Source organism: Myotis nattereri (genome assembly GCF_964212035.1).
Source record: "Myotis nattereri genome assembly, chromosome: 1".
NCBI lineage: Eukaryota > Metazoa > Chordata > Mammalia > Chiroptera > Vespertilionidae > Myotis > Myotis nattereri.
Window position 1 is genome coordinate 147422605 of NC_138075.1, and position 14477 is coordinate 147437081.

Genomic DNA, 14477 nt, shown 5'->3' on the forward strand with positions numbered 1-14477 from the left:
TAAACTTCTTTTTTAAATGCGGTGGGGTGGGGGGGGGAGAATGAGGATAGGGGAGGAGGAGTGGGGGGAGAACAGTAAAACAAAACGATTTGCTTATGAGCTAAGACTTCAGCAGTCCCAGAGGGGTTCGTTTGTATCAATAATCAGAAGGCTTTTTTGAAGAGAGTGGGGACCTCAGTCATTGTCATTAAAATTTAATGGTTTCAAACATTTGTGGTGGTAGGACCATCATCATACAAAACTCCACCTAGTAAAGTTTTAGGTGGCTGGTGACTTTGCTGATTAGATAGCTGGTCCCAATCCCTAGGAGAGTTTGAGAGCCTGGTGCAATCTGAGTACCTGGCGCATCTTGGATTAAATGTACAGCCAGTCCCAGCATTTTCCCATGGGTCATTAACTCAGTTTCTTCATTTGACCCCCACATTGGGCTGCCCACATTATTCCTATTGTTTGAGCAATTCAGGGCTTCTACTATGAATTTGCTTGTAGGCAGAGACAGCAACACGAGAACCCTGGGCAGCCACTTTCCCTTTGCAATCATAATATGTATATGTATGTGTATATGTATATGTATATGTATATGTATATGTATATGTATATGTATATAAAAAATTCATTTCAGAGAGGAAGGAAAGAGAGAGAGATAGAAACATCAACGATGAGAGAAAATCATTGATCAGCTGCCTTCTACACTCCTCCTACTGGGGATCTAGCCCGCAACCCGGGCATGTGCCCTGACCAGGAATCAAACCATGACCTCCTGATTTATATAGGTCTACACTCAACCACTGAGCTACACCAACTAGGTGCCTTTCCCATCTTTTTAAGTCAACTACAAGAATCATTTTGTATCCCCCACTCTCCTAAGATGATTGCTTCAGCTCCATTCTCTGTCTCTCTGACTGAGCTTTTGGGATCATCCCAAAGCATACACAGAGGCCCCAGTCCAGGCACACACTACAAACCACTCCGGCAGCCAAGCTGAGTGCACCTGGATGAGTAAAATATCCCATAACCAGAGAGAAACCAAGATGGCGGCATAGGTAAACACCAGAAATTGCTGCCTCGCACAACCACTTCAAAAATACAACTAAAAGACAAAACAAACATCATCCAGAACCACAGGAAAACTGGCTGAGTGGAAATTCTACAACTAGAAGGAAAGAGAAAAGCACACTGAGACTCAGAGGAGGTGCAGAAGTAAAGTGCAGAGGTATGGAGGCACACGTGAAAAGGGCTGGCAGCTGAGGATGTGGCGCACCTGGAATGGGCTGGAAACTGAGGACACGGTTGTCTTTTTCAATCAGGAGGGAGTCTCAAGCTCCCAACTGCTCTGAACTCCAGTTCTCGGCGGGTCTCTGGGGACCCACTCTCATACAGGAGAAACTGGACTGTCTGGCATCGGTCAGAACTCGAGGGCGGCTTTCTCTCAAGGGTACTTGCAGCGATTACTGGAACACTGAGAAGTGGGGCCTCTTAGGGTAGGACTGAGGAGCAGCCATAGCTGCTTGCTCTGCCCTCTTGATCCCCAGAGACCCCTCCCCACCCAAGCTGTGCAAAGAGGCTTTTTCATATGAAAGGCCTGGCCCTTTGCAATCTGAAAATTACCTAACAAACTGCAGCTGGGTCAGAGAAAGCCAGAACTTCCAAAAGAAGGCCAAAGGCCCCACAGCAGCTTGCATTGCTTCACAGCTGAGCTCCTGCTGGGTAGCCTCAGGCAGAGGCTAAATTAGCACCTCCTTAGAGATCCAAGAGCCAGTGTACCCAGTGGTCAGAGTGGGACCATCCAGATTACAACTCCTCAGATCTATAAGGGACACACTCAGGGGGGAAGACTCAGTAAGCACCAAAGCCCCACTGAAGCAAGTCTTGCCCCATAAGGGTGTCTCCAGCACAGAAGTTCTCCCACTGCAGACACAGCTGATTCTCACAGTCAGTTGGCCTGGAGGTCAATTCCTCCCAGTGATACCTACAACAATCAAGGCTTAACTACAACAAGACTGTGCACAAAGCCCACAAAGGGGGTGCACCAAGAGTGTCCACCTCAGGTAATTGGGGAGGCTGAGCCACTGGGCCCTATAGGACACCTAGCACAGAAAGCCACTCTATCAACACAGGGAAACATAAAAAATTCAGAGACAAAGAAACAGGTCACAAATGACAGAAATGGAGGAAAGGAAACTACTGGATATAGAGTTCAAAACCACAGTTATAAGGTTTTTTAAGAATTCTCTAGAAACCGCCAATAAACTTAGTGAGACCATCAAGAAATCTAGTGAGACCCTCAAGGGTATGAAAAAGGACCAACTAGAAATTAAGCATACACTGACTGAAATAAAGAATATTATACAAAGTTCCAACAGCAGACTAGAGGATCATGAAGATCAACTCAAAGATTTGAAATACAAAGAAGCAAAAAACACCCAAACGGAAAAACAAAAAGAAAAAAGAATCCAAAAATATGAAGATAGTGTAAGGAGCCTCTGGGACAACTTCAAACGTACCAACATCCGAATTATAGGGATGCCAGAAGAAGAGAAAGGGCAAGATATTGAAAACCTATTTGAAGAAATAATGACAGAAAACTTCCCCTACCTGGTGAAAGAAATAGACTTACAAGTCCAGGAAGTGCAGAGAACCCCAAACAAAAGGAATCCAAAGAAGACCACACCAAGACACATCATAATTAAAATGCCAAGAGCAAAGGAAAAAGAGAGAATCTTAAAAGCAGCAAGAGAAAAACAGTCAGTTACCTACAAGGGAATACCCATATGACTGTCAGCTGATTTCTCAACAGAAACTTTGCAGGCCAGAAGGGAGTGGCAAGAAATATTCAAAGTGATGAATGCCAAGAACCTACAACCAAGACTACTTTATCCAGCAAAGCTATCATTCAGAAGTGAAGGCCAGATAAAGAGCTTCACAGATAAGGAAAAGGAGTTCATCACCACCAAACCAGTATTATATGAAATGGTGAAAGGTATCCTTTAAGAAGAGGAAGAAGAAGGAAAAGATAAAGATACAAATTATGAACAACAAATACACATCTATCAACAAGTGAATCTAAGAATCAAGTGAATAAATAATCTGATGAACAGAATGAACTGGTGAATATAATAGAATCAGGGGGATAGAAAGGGAATGGACTGACTATTCTCAGGGGGGGAAAGGAGTGTTGGGGTGCAGGAAGAGACTGGACAAAAATCGTGCACCTATGGATGAGGACAGTGGAGGTGTGGTAAGGCAGAGGGTGGGATGGGAACTGGGTGGAGGGGAGCTATGGGGGAAAAAAGAGGAACAAATGTAATAATCTGAACAATAAAGATTTAATTTAAAAAAATATATCCCATAACCAAGGATTTGGAGACCATCAACCACCTCTCCTCTGCCTCACTCATGTCTTTAGGTTCTTCTTCACTTCTGAGTAGTGAACATGCCTCTGAAGAGGCTTTGTTTTATTTTTTTTTAAATATATTTTTATTTATTTCAGAGAGGAAGAAAGAGGGGAGAGAGAGAGAGAAACATCAATGATGAGAGAGAATCATTGATCGGCTGCCTCCTGCACACCCCCTACTGGGGATTGCGCTGGCAACCAGGGTATGCGCCCTTGACCGGAATTGAACCCGGGACCTTTCAGTCCGCAGGCCGACGCTCTATTCACTGAGCCAAACCAGCTAGGAGCATTTGTAGATTTATTTTAATCCATAGAGTAGTATTTGATACATACTGCACTGCACCTTGCTTTTTTTATTTTAGTTTAATTTATTTCATTCCTGCTTGTAAGGAACTTTCTCATTCTGTTTTACCAATTTCACCAATCTCCTAAAGAAAGGCATTTAGATTGTTGCTAGTATTTAACTGCTACAAATAAAACTTCAGTGAATAACATTGAACATAGGTCATTTTGCACTTACATAAGTAAGTCTGTAGGAAAAACTTCCAAGAAGTAGAATAGCTATGTAAAAGGATATAGCAATCACATGCATATAGTTAAAGTATCTTTCCTAGCTGTTGCACCAGTCCATACATTTGCCATCTTTGGGGGAAACTACCTATTTCCCCAAACTCATGCCAATATAGTGTTTTATGAAATGTGGAGTCATTTGCCCATTAAAGAGTGGAAAATAGTATTAGTGGTGCTTTAATTTGAATGTTTCTTTTTATGAGTAATGTTGAGTATCTTTTCTTAGAGGCAATTATATACATACTAGAGGCCCAGTGCACGAAAATCGTGCATGGGGATGGGGAGGTCTCCTCAGCCTAGCCTGCACCCTCTCCAATCCGGGACCCCTCGGGGGACATCCAACTGCCGGTTTAGTCCCGATCCCCACGCAGCCTGCTGTTCAGTCGTTTGGTCTTCCCTCACTAACCTCCCTGCTGGCCTGGTCTCCCCACGCAGCCTGCTGTTTGATTGTCAGTCCAGTTGTTTCAGTTGTGATGGCCCTCGGCTTTTTATATATTAGGATATATTTTATGATTTGCTCATACTCATTATTCACTTTTCAGTTGTGTTTTTGATCTTTTCCTTATTGACTTGAGGAAGATTTTCTATTAAAGGAATAAGCCCTTTGCTTATTATTTAAAAGTATTTTTCAGTTTTCATTCATCTCTCTTTTAACAGTGTTATTGAGATATAATTGAAGTACAATAAACTACTTATACTTAAAGAGTACTACTTGGAAAGTTTTTAACAGTTTTATTGGAGTACAATTGACATGCAATAAACTATCATATTTTAAAAATACAGTTTGGCTCTTTGCTGCATCTCCTGCAAGGATGAAGACCATTGTCAGCAATTGGACTATGGACATCCCAGAAAACGTGGACATCACTCTAAAGCAGTGATGGTGAACCTATGACACACGTGTCAGAGGTGACACGCAAACTCATTTTTTTGGTTGATTTTTCTTTGTTAAATGGCATTTAAATATATAAAATAAATATCAAAAATATAAGTCTTTGTTTTACTATGGTTGAAAATATCAAAAAATTTCTATATGTGACACGGCACCAGAGTTAAGTTAGGGTTTTTCAAAATGCTGGCACGCTGAGCTCAAAAGGTTCGCCATCACTGATCTAAAGGGACGCACAGTTACTGTGAAGGGCCCAGAGGCACTCCGTGGAGGGACTCCAACCACATCAATGTAGAACTCAGTTTCCTTGGAAAGAAAAAGAAGAGGTTTGGGGTTGACAAATGGTGGGGAATAGAAAGGAACTGGCCATGGTTCACACTGTCTGCAGTCATGCACAGAACATGATCAAGGGTGTTACACTGGGCTTTTCACAAGGTGAGGTCTGTGTATGCTCACTTTCCTGTCAACATTGTTACTCAACAGAATGGTTCTTTTGTTGAAATCAGAAATTTCTTGAGCGAAAAGTACATCCGCAGAATTCAAATTAAAACAGGTGTTGTTTTCAGTATCTCAAGCTCAAAAAGATGAGTTGATTCTTGAAAGAAATGACATTGAACTTGTATCAAATTCAGCTGCTTTGATTCAGCAAGCCACAACAGTTACAAACAAGAATATCAGAAAAATTTTGGATGGTATCGATGTTTCTGAAAAAATAACAGTTCAGCAGGCTGATGAATAAGACCCAAGTTGTCCAACTATAGAAACTACAAGATGCCGAATGATTTGTCACACTTACTTGCAATATTTAAAGATGCAGCCGAAACCGGTTTGGCTCAGTGGATAGAGCTTCGGCCTGCGGACTGAAAGGTCCCAGGTTCGATTCCGGTCAAGGGCATGTACCTGGGTTGCGGGCACATCCCCAGTGGGGGATGTGCAGGAGGCGGCTGATCGATGTTTCTCTCTCATCGATGTTTCTAACTCTCTGTCTCTCTCCCTTCCTCTCTGTAAAAAAGCAATAAAATATATTTTAAAAAAAATAAAAATAAAGATGCAATAAAATCCACATATTGATTTGGGAGAGGAATAAATGAGTGAAATAAAATGCAGTTTGGTAAAATTTTATCTATGCATACTCATAAATTAACACCACAATTAAAATAATAAACATACTCATCACCCCCAAAAGTTGTGTGTACGTGTCTGCCTCTTTTGCTCCTCTCAGTCTCCCATCCCATCCCCCAACAACAACAGGTCTGCTTTCTGTCACTACTAGTTGGCTTACATTTTCTGTGGTTTTATGTAAACTGAAACATGCTGTATATACTCTTTTTTTGTCTGGCTTCCTTCACTCTGCATAATTATTATGAGATTCATTTGATGTTGTATCAATAGTTACTTTTTATTATTGAGTAGTATTCCACAATTATCTCAAATGATTTTCAAATGGACTCAGAAAGAAAAAAAAAAAATATATATATATATATATATATATATATATAGAGAGAGAGAGAGAGAGAGAGAGAGAGAGAGCCTGGTGCACGAAATTCATGCACTGGAAGTGGTGGGGGGGTCCCTCAGCCTGGCCTGTGCCCTCTCACAGTCTGCGACCCCTCAGGGGATGTCCGTCTGCTGGCTTAGGTCCACAGGGCGCGGGCCTAAGCCAACAGGCAGATATCCCTCTCGCAGTCCAGAACCCCTCTCTCCTTACTGCCCACCTCCTTGCTGCTCCCTACCACTTGGCTCTCTGCTCCTTAGTGCTGCCACAGAGGCTCCTGCCACCGCCGCTGCACTCGCCAGCCGTGAGCCCAGCAACTGGCTGAGCGGCGCTCCCCCTGTGGGAGTGCACTGACCACCAGGGGGCAGCTCCTGCATTGAGCGTCTGCCCCCTGGTGGTCAGTTCATAACAACCAGACATTCCATGGTTCAGTCAATTTGCATATTAGGGTTTTATTATATAGGATATATATACATACACACACATACATACATTCAAAGAGAGAGAGAGACCACTGAGCAGGACACTGTGATATAACCTCTGGAACCCATTCTGCTTCTGTGCAAAGAGCAGTTCCCCTGTATAGACTCCTTGTCAGTGAGAAGAAGGTGATCACATGGCCCACATATATGCAACCTGCCAGTTCATCTCCAAAGCTCTGGTTTCCTACCAGAAATGTGTGGATGAGGCAAGGGTCAGGGAGAGGGGGCTGCAAGTCTGGTGCTGAGTCATACCTGACATGCCAAAACTAGGCAGCCATTTTCTCCTGAAGAGAGAGCTCCTTCCTACAGTCTCCAGGCAACCAGTATAGCCACACGCAGACTACACCCTGAGTGGTACAAAGGATACAAAAAAATTCTGAATAGGCCTAAAGAGAGGCCTTTCGGTCCCAGCAACAGGAAACTGAGAAGTGGCAGACAGTACAGAAGATGGGATCTTAAGCCAGCCCTCACAGGGAATTAAAACTCAGCAGAAAGGAACAACATTTCACTTTTTCATTTTTATTTTATTTTATTTATTTATATTTATTTTTTAATTTATTTTATTGAAATTTTACAGAGAGGAAGGGAGAGAGATAGAAAGTTAGAAACATCGATGAGAGAGAAACATTGATCAGTTGCCTCCTGCACACCCCCCGCTGGGGATGTGCCCACAACCAAGGTACATGCCCTTGACTGGAATCGAACCTGGGACCCTTGAGTCGCAGGCTGACACTCTATCCACAGAGCCAAACAGGTTAGGGGATTTTTATTTTATTTTATTTTATTTTATTTTATTTTATTTTATTATCTCTTTTTTCTTTATTTTCTATTTAGCTTTGCATTATTTTTTCATCATTCTAATTTTTTTTTTATCTTTTTGTTTAATTGTTTTTTGTTTTTTTATTATTTTTTTCTTCTCTTTCTCTTTCTTCTTATCCACTCATCCTCTTTCAACTTCCTCTATACTGAACTGAGGTCCTCCCATATTCATCCAATATTTTAACCTTACGTTCTGTATATAAGCTTGGACTCTACAGATTCTGCCCTCACCCTCTTTACTGGGTATTTGGTGTTTATGTTTTGGTTTATCTGTTTGTTCTCTGGCATTTTCTCTCCATATATATTTTTTCCCTTTTTCTTCCTTTTTCTTCTTTTTCTTTTCCATGGATGGAACTGGAGAGCATTATGCTAAGCAAAATAAGCCAGTCAGAGAAAGATAAGTATCACATGATCTCACTCATTTGTGGAATATAATGAACAACATAAACTGACAAACAAAAACAGATCCAGAGACAGAGAAGCATCGATCTGATCTTCTAACCTCAGAGGGAAGGCAGGGGAGGGTGGAGGTAAGTGGGAGAGATCAACCAAAGGACTTTATGCATGCATATAGGCCTAACCAATGGACACAGACACCAGGGGGGTGAGGGCATGAGTGGGAGGTTGGGGAGCGGTGGGGTAGATAAGGACACATATGTAATACCTTAATCGATAAAGAAAAAAGAAAGAAAAGAAAGGATGAGCTATATGAACCTTTATCTTTTAGAGATAAATGCTGAATATCCAAAAATGAAATAGTATGATGTCTGGATTTTTATTCAAAACTAGAGGCCCAGTGCACAAAATTCATGCATGGAGGGTGGGCGGTGTCCCCTCAGCCCAGCCTGCACCCTCTTCAATCCAGGACCCCTCAGGTCTAAAGCAGCAGGATCGGGCCTAAACCAGCAGTCAACATCCCTCTCACAATATGGGATAACTGGCTTCTAACTGCTCACCTGCTACCTGCCTGATCACTCCTAACTTCCCCCCCTGCCAGCCTGGTTGCCCCACACAGCCTGCTATTTGGTTGTTTGGTCGCCCCTCTTAACCCCCCTGCCAGCCTGGTCACCCCACGCAGCCTGTTTGGTTGTCTGTTCAGTTGCGATGGTCACTTAGGCTTTTATATCTATATATACCTATATATAAAAGATATATATATACCTATATATATCTTTTATATAGATATAAAAGCCTAAGTGACTAAACAACCAAATGACCAGTTGCTATGACGCCCACTGACCACCAGGAGGTCAAATAATAACACAGGAACTGCCCCCTGGTGGTCAGTGCATTGCCACAGCCAACCTCCTGTGGCCAACCCACCTCCTGCAGCCCCTCCCCCCAGCCAGCCAACCGCCTGAAGCCCCTTCCCCCCACCAGCTGGCCCAATTGGCCCCGATGGCCAGCCTGGCTGAGGGACCCCACCCATGCATGAATTTGTGCACCAGGCCTCTAGTTTATAGATAACTGCAAGTTTGTTAGGAAGTAGGGGTGGGCTACAGATGCATCGTGATTGCTTATGAATTGTGGAAGCAGAGGGATAGCTATGTGGGGATTCATTACACTATTCCCTCTTTGTAGATATTTAATTGTTTCTAAAATGCAGAATTTTTTTTTAAAAGAATAACAAGAATGGTTTGGATTTCTCAGCAACACTGCAAACAAAAAGGCAATGGATTAATGGCTTCAAACTACAAATACTTAAACTACAAATCAAGTGCAAGAGAGGTTCCCCAGTAGATAGACTGGCCTTTGATGAATTAATGACAGTCCATCCACTGTACTAGGAAGTAGAGAATTTAGGTGCACATACGGGTGGGTTGGTACATTTAATCACGGAAATAAGAGCTAGTTCTCTTCAGATTGCTTCTGACTACTTTAAGGAGCTCATAATCTAGTGGGGGGGTTGGATAATAAGCATATAATATTTATATGTGTTAATATAAAATAAGTTCTAGCCGAAACCGGTTTGGCTCAGTGAATAGAGCGTCGGCCTGCGGACTGAAAGGTCCCGGGTTCAATTCCGGTCAAGAGCATGTACCTGGGTTGCGGGCACTTCCCCAGTTGGGGATGTGCAGGAGGCAGCTGATCGATGTTTCTAACTCTCTATCTCTCTCCCTTCCTCTCTGTAAAAAATCAATAAAATATATTTAGAAAATAGTTATAAAAAAATAAAAATAAAATAAGTTCTGTAACAGAGTTATGTGTAATATCTCAGGGGATTCCAGTCTTTGGCTCAGGAAAGCCTCCATGGGCTAGATGAGGCCAGAGATGAGTATTAAAGAATGAGTAGTGGTTACACCAATGAAGAAGGAAGGGAAAACAATTCAAGGTAGAAAGAGTGCCATTAACAAAGGCACAAAAGAATCAAACACCATGGTGTAGAGAATATAGCACAGGACCAAGCACAAGAAAGCGTTCAGTACTTACTGGCATTAATTAAATCATTGGTGTTTTCAAGGACTTATCTAGTGTGACTAGAGACCAGAGATGAAACCGGAAAGTACTATGCAGCTGTCAGTTATCCAAGTGTTAGAAACAAGAAACAAGGTGCTGAAAACGATATTCTAGAAGAGATATTAAGGATCTGGAAATTTTAGGAAACAACCAAGATGGTAAGTTCCTTAGCATCTTAAGTGCTTTTCCTATTGATGGACTGTTACCCTTAGTCTTAAGAATATTCTGGTTGACTCATAGCTCACAAGTTAATTTTGAACTAAGATTGAATTTATCCTTGTGCTGATATTTCATTTGTTTAATTCAGCAATGTTTATCTTTATTTATTCATTTGCTAGTTTGTTCTATGAAAAAATTTTTAAGCTCCTATTTGTATAGACGCTGCTTATATAAAACAGTCCTAGGGTTGTTTGTAGTCTGGTAGGAGAGACAGATGGCAAATAAATTATGCACAATTAAGTATATCAGTGATTATCTTTATATGGCACAAGGTCTCTGCCATATCACACTCCAGAAGGACCAAATATTTTCACACCAAGAAGATCAACTTCAATCTTAAAAGTACTTCCTAAGTACAATAGTAATTTTTAGTACATATTATAAATAAGGGCCAAGAAAGAAAACTAACATGGTTTTTTCTGTCTGTTAATTTTTTAAGAAAACACTAAACACTATTTATCTACTCATGAGAGGCTCTAAATGTTTATTCAATATGGGTCCAGGCCTATTGGATAGACTTTGAGCGTTAATCAAATGACAGAGCATACTACAAGGGAAGCCTAAGAACATAAAGGTTAATTTTCTTTTAAGTTTGAACATAGAGATTCATCTTCTTTTAAGCTCCTTTGACTCAAATGGAGCTTCTGTTTGGTAAATTCATGGGTCACATCACCATAACCAAACGATTGTAAGTTACAATTTAACTAAAAACCAGAAGGATAAAAATAGCAAAGACTAAACATATAATATCCTTCTTTCTTCATCTTTGCTTCTGGAGGTGTGTCTTTCCTGAACCATGAATCACTGCCACAGACCTTGCAAATTTGTTCCATAAGAGGGAAGTACCAGAGCAGCAGTAATGCTCTCATTGTGAGCTTCGCTGCCGGGAGGGGGAAGGTGCACAGTCTGCAGTCTGGATAGCTCTTTCCCCACAGGTTACAAAAAATGAAAACTACTGTTAAAAGAGATATATTCCACATTGTGTCAACTCTACCTTCCTGTACCACTGTAGTGACTGTACTCATAAAAGTCAAGATCTTACTGCCTCCCAGCCTTCTTGAGTTAGCCTTAGGTATTGTCATAACCCACAACACCACTGAACTGTCAATCCCAGAAGGTAAATGAAAGCATGCTTCATAAAATTTACAGCTCATGCTGGCTATTTTGGCAAGTATCGCTTTTCTGTAAATATAATGAACTAGAGGCCCGATGCACGAAATTCCTGCAAGGGGCTCGGCCTCCACCGCCAGGCGGCCTCTGCCTCAGCCCCTGCCACCGCGGCTTCATCCGGAAGATCATCTAGAAAGACGTCCCAAAGGACGTCCAGTCTAATTAACATATTACACTTTTATTATTATAGATAGGACTTAAATTTTGAACCAGAATCAAAATTAAGGTTTTTTGTCCTTTCTTTCAAAACTTAGCTTGTTACAGAATTTTATCAAATAACCAGGTTAATAATTGTTGTATTAACCAGAAGTTTTAAAATACTGTTAAAAGGATAGCATTGTCAAGTGTCTATGTGTGTACTTTATCTCTGATTTTTTTTGCATTCCTTAAATATTCTATTTTTATATATTTCTTTTGGTTGTTTTACTAAAAAATAGCATTGATTTTTTTTTTAGCTTTTCTCCTAAGACATTTTTTCCCATATATGAAACAAACGTTGCAAATGACAGTGCCTTCAAAATCATATATAAATAAGTTATGTATCACTTATTCTTTTAATTTCTAATAATAATTGCAAACAATTATAATGAATTTGTGGGTGGAATTCTTGTATCATTCTGTGTACAGCAGCAACACCTAGTGGACAAAATGTGAAATTGTCTTGTTTTGAGGAATGGAAATAGTATGTATATTGCTGATGTTTTTATTTCTTAGTATTACTCTGGTGAGTAAACGTGTGCATTTATGTAGTTCTCCTAATATAAAGAATGATAATCGGCCTCAATGATTGAGTATTTAAAGTGAGGAGTATTTAAAATAAGTGCAAATATATAATCTCTGCTTCAAATTTAGTTGCCATATTAATTATTTACTAAAATAGACATTTTATTTTTTTTTTTTTTTTTTTTTTTAATATATTTTATTGATTTTTCACAGAGAGGAAGGGAGAGAGATAGAGAGAGTTAGAAACATCGATGAGAGAGAAACATCGATCAGCTGCCTCTTGCACATCCCCCATCGGGGATGTGCCCGCAACCCAGGTACATGCCCTTGACCGGAATCGAACCTGGGACCCCTCAGTCCGCAGGCCGACGCTCTATCCACTGAGCCAAACCGGTTTCGGCAAAATAGACATTTTAAGAAAAGCAGAGTCAATGTCTGAATTGCCAATAATAAAAAATTCTCAAGTTAAGTTATTCATTCTCAATTTCATTCTTGTATATCTATGGAAAGATGCCTAGTAGAGAACATTGATACTGTTGTGATAAACCAAGGCACAAGGTGGGGGAAATGTATACTGTCCCAGGAATGGATCTGTAAATACAGTTGGTAAGGGGAAAGAGCTATGCTAATACCACCATTCTATTTTTTTTCCACAGTAAGGTTGGATCTTTCGGACATTCAGTCAAAACCAGCGCGGGAGAGTGGATCTTACACATTCACGGAGAAACATAAATAGTTCCCTTCTCAATACAACAACACAGTGCTTAGTATTGTTCTAAAACTCTCACCACTTTCTTCACTGGGATTCCTTAACCTCACTGACTGTGTACAGCTCCCCTGCTGGGTTGGATTAGAGATGATTTCCCAACCCAGAGGCACAGCTGTGGAAAGGGGCAACCCACCACTGGCTCCATGCTAGGAGGCTTCATTCTGCTTGTTCTAGGATCAGGCACACTGCAAATATTCCAGACTTTGAATGATGCAGGAGGGAAAGGCACAAACTGGAGTCATTAGCAAAAGGTGAAAAAGAACAGAAGCACTCAATAGCGATCAATCGCGTATTCACTCACTTAGCTAATCACAAAACACTTCTCAGTTAACTTATATATCCACGAAGCACCGCATTGGGCACTGTGGGCTACCTAGCAGGGGTCTGCAAACTATAGCCAGCCTGTGGCTTTTTAGGCACGGCCTGTAAGCTACGGATGAATCTTAACATTTTCAGAGCTTATTAAGCAAAACAAAAGAAAAAAATCAGTATTTGAAAAATCTCAATGCTTGCCTTCTCTGAGTCCCCTTTATATTCACACTATTGCTACACTCATGACACTCCAAACCAAAATTCTCTGCAGAGAAATGGCTGGGTGTCCTACAATTTAACTCAATTCTAACACTCTGCCCAGAGAGAGCTGCAGATTCCACGGGTTAGGGGCTCAGGCCATGAGATTTGCCCCATTCACTCTGAATGCCAATCACAAGCAGTGTGTCTCCAGGTTACCCACAATCTTTATCCAACTTGGCTGCAAATCAAAAATCTCCACAATCCCTTCCTCAGGTTTGATTAATTTGTTAGAGTGGCTCACAGAACTCAGGAAAACATCCACTACATTTACCAGCTTATTAAAGGATATAAAGAATATAGATGAACAGCCAGATGAAGAGAGACGTAGGGCCAGGTCTGGGAGGTCCCAAGTGCAGGAGCGTCTGTCAGCGTGAAGTTGGGTGTATCACCGTCTGGTATGTATAAGTTCACCAGCCTAAGAGCTCCCCAAACCCTATAGTTTGGAGATTTTGATGGAGGCTTTATCACATAAGCACGATCCATCATTACCTACGTCCATTTCCATCCCCTTTCCCCTCTGTGGAGGATGGGGGAGAAGCTGAAAATTCCAAGCTTCCAATCTTTCTGGTGACCAGCCCTCATCCAGGAGCCCACCCAGAGTTGCCTCATTAGAACAAGAGACACTCCTATCACCCAGGAATTTACAAGGGTTTTAGGAACTCTGTGCCAGGAACCAGAGTGGGAAGCGGGGGCGGGGGGTGGGAGGCAGAGGCCAATATGTATATTTTTCTGTTATTTCACAGTATGTGACAGAGATATATGCTGCCTGAAAAACCTAAAATATTGGCTGGCCTTTTACCAAAAAAGTTTGCTGATGTTTGCTATATAAAGAGATTTAACCCTCAAATAAGTTAGAGTCTAGAAAGGAAATTAAAATAATAAAAATAATAAACACAATAACTTTTTTTGACCATTTA

General features: G+C 41.1%; 2 pseudogenes across 2 annotated transcripts; one reads left to right on the top strand and one right to left on the bottom strand.

The window, feature by feature from the left end:
• Positions 1-247: 247 nt before the first annotated feature.
• On the bottom strand, positions 248-3398 carry LOC308531136 (peptidyl-tRNA hydrolase 2, mitochondrial-like; annotated as a pseudogene). Its single transcript has 3 exons — positions 3395-3398; positions 800-1090; positions 248-529 (listed from the first exon to the last, which is right to left on the bottom strand). The product of its transcript is annotated as a peptidyl-tRNA hydrolase 2, mitochondrial-like (transcript).
• A 1363-nt stretch (positions 3399-4761) lies between these two features.
• On the top strand, positions 4762-5592 carry LOC308517723 (large ribosomal subunit protein uL6-like; annotated as a pseudogene). The gene is made up of 2 exons: positions 4762-4841; positions 5093-5592. The product of its transcript is annotated as a large ribosomal subunit protein uL6-like (transcript).
• The last annotated feature ends 8885 nt before the right edge of the window (positions 5593-14477 follow it).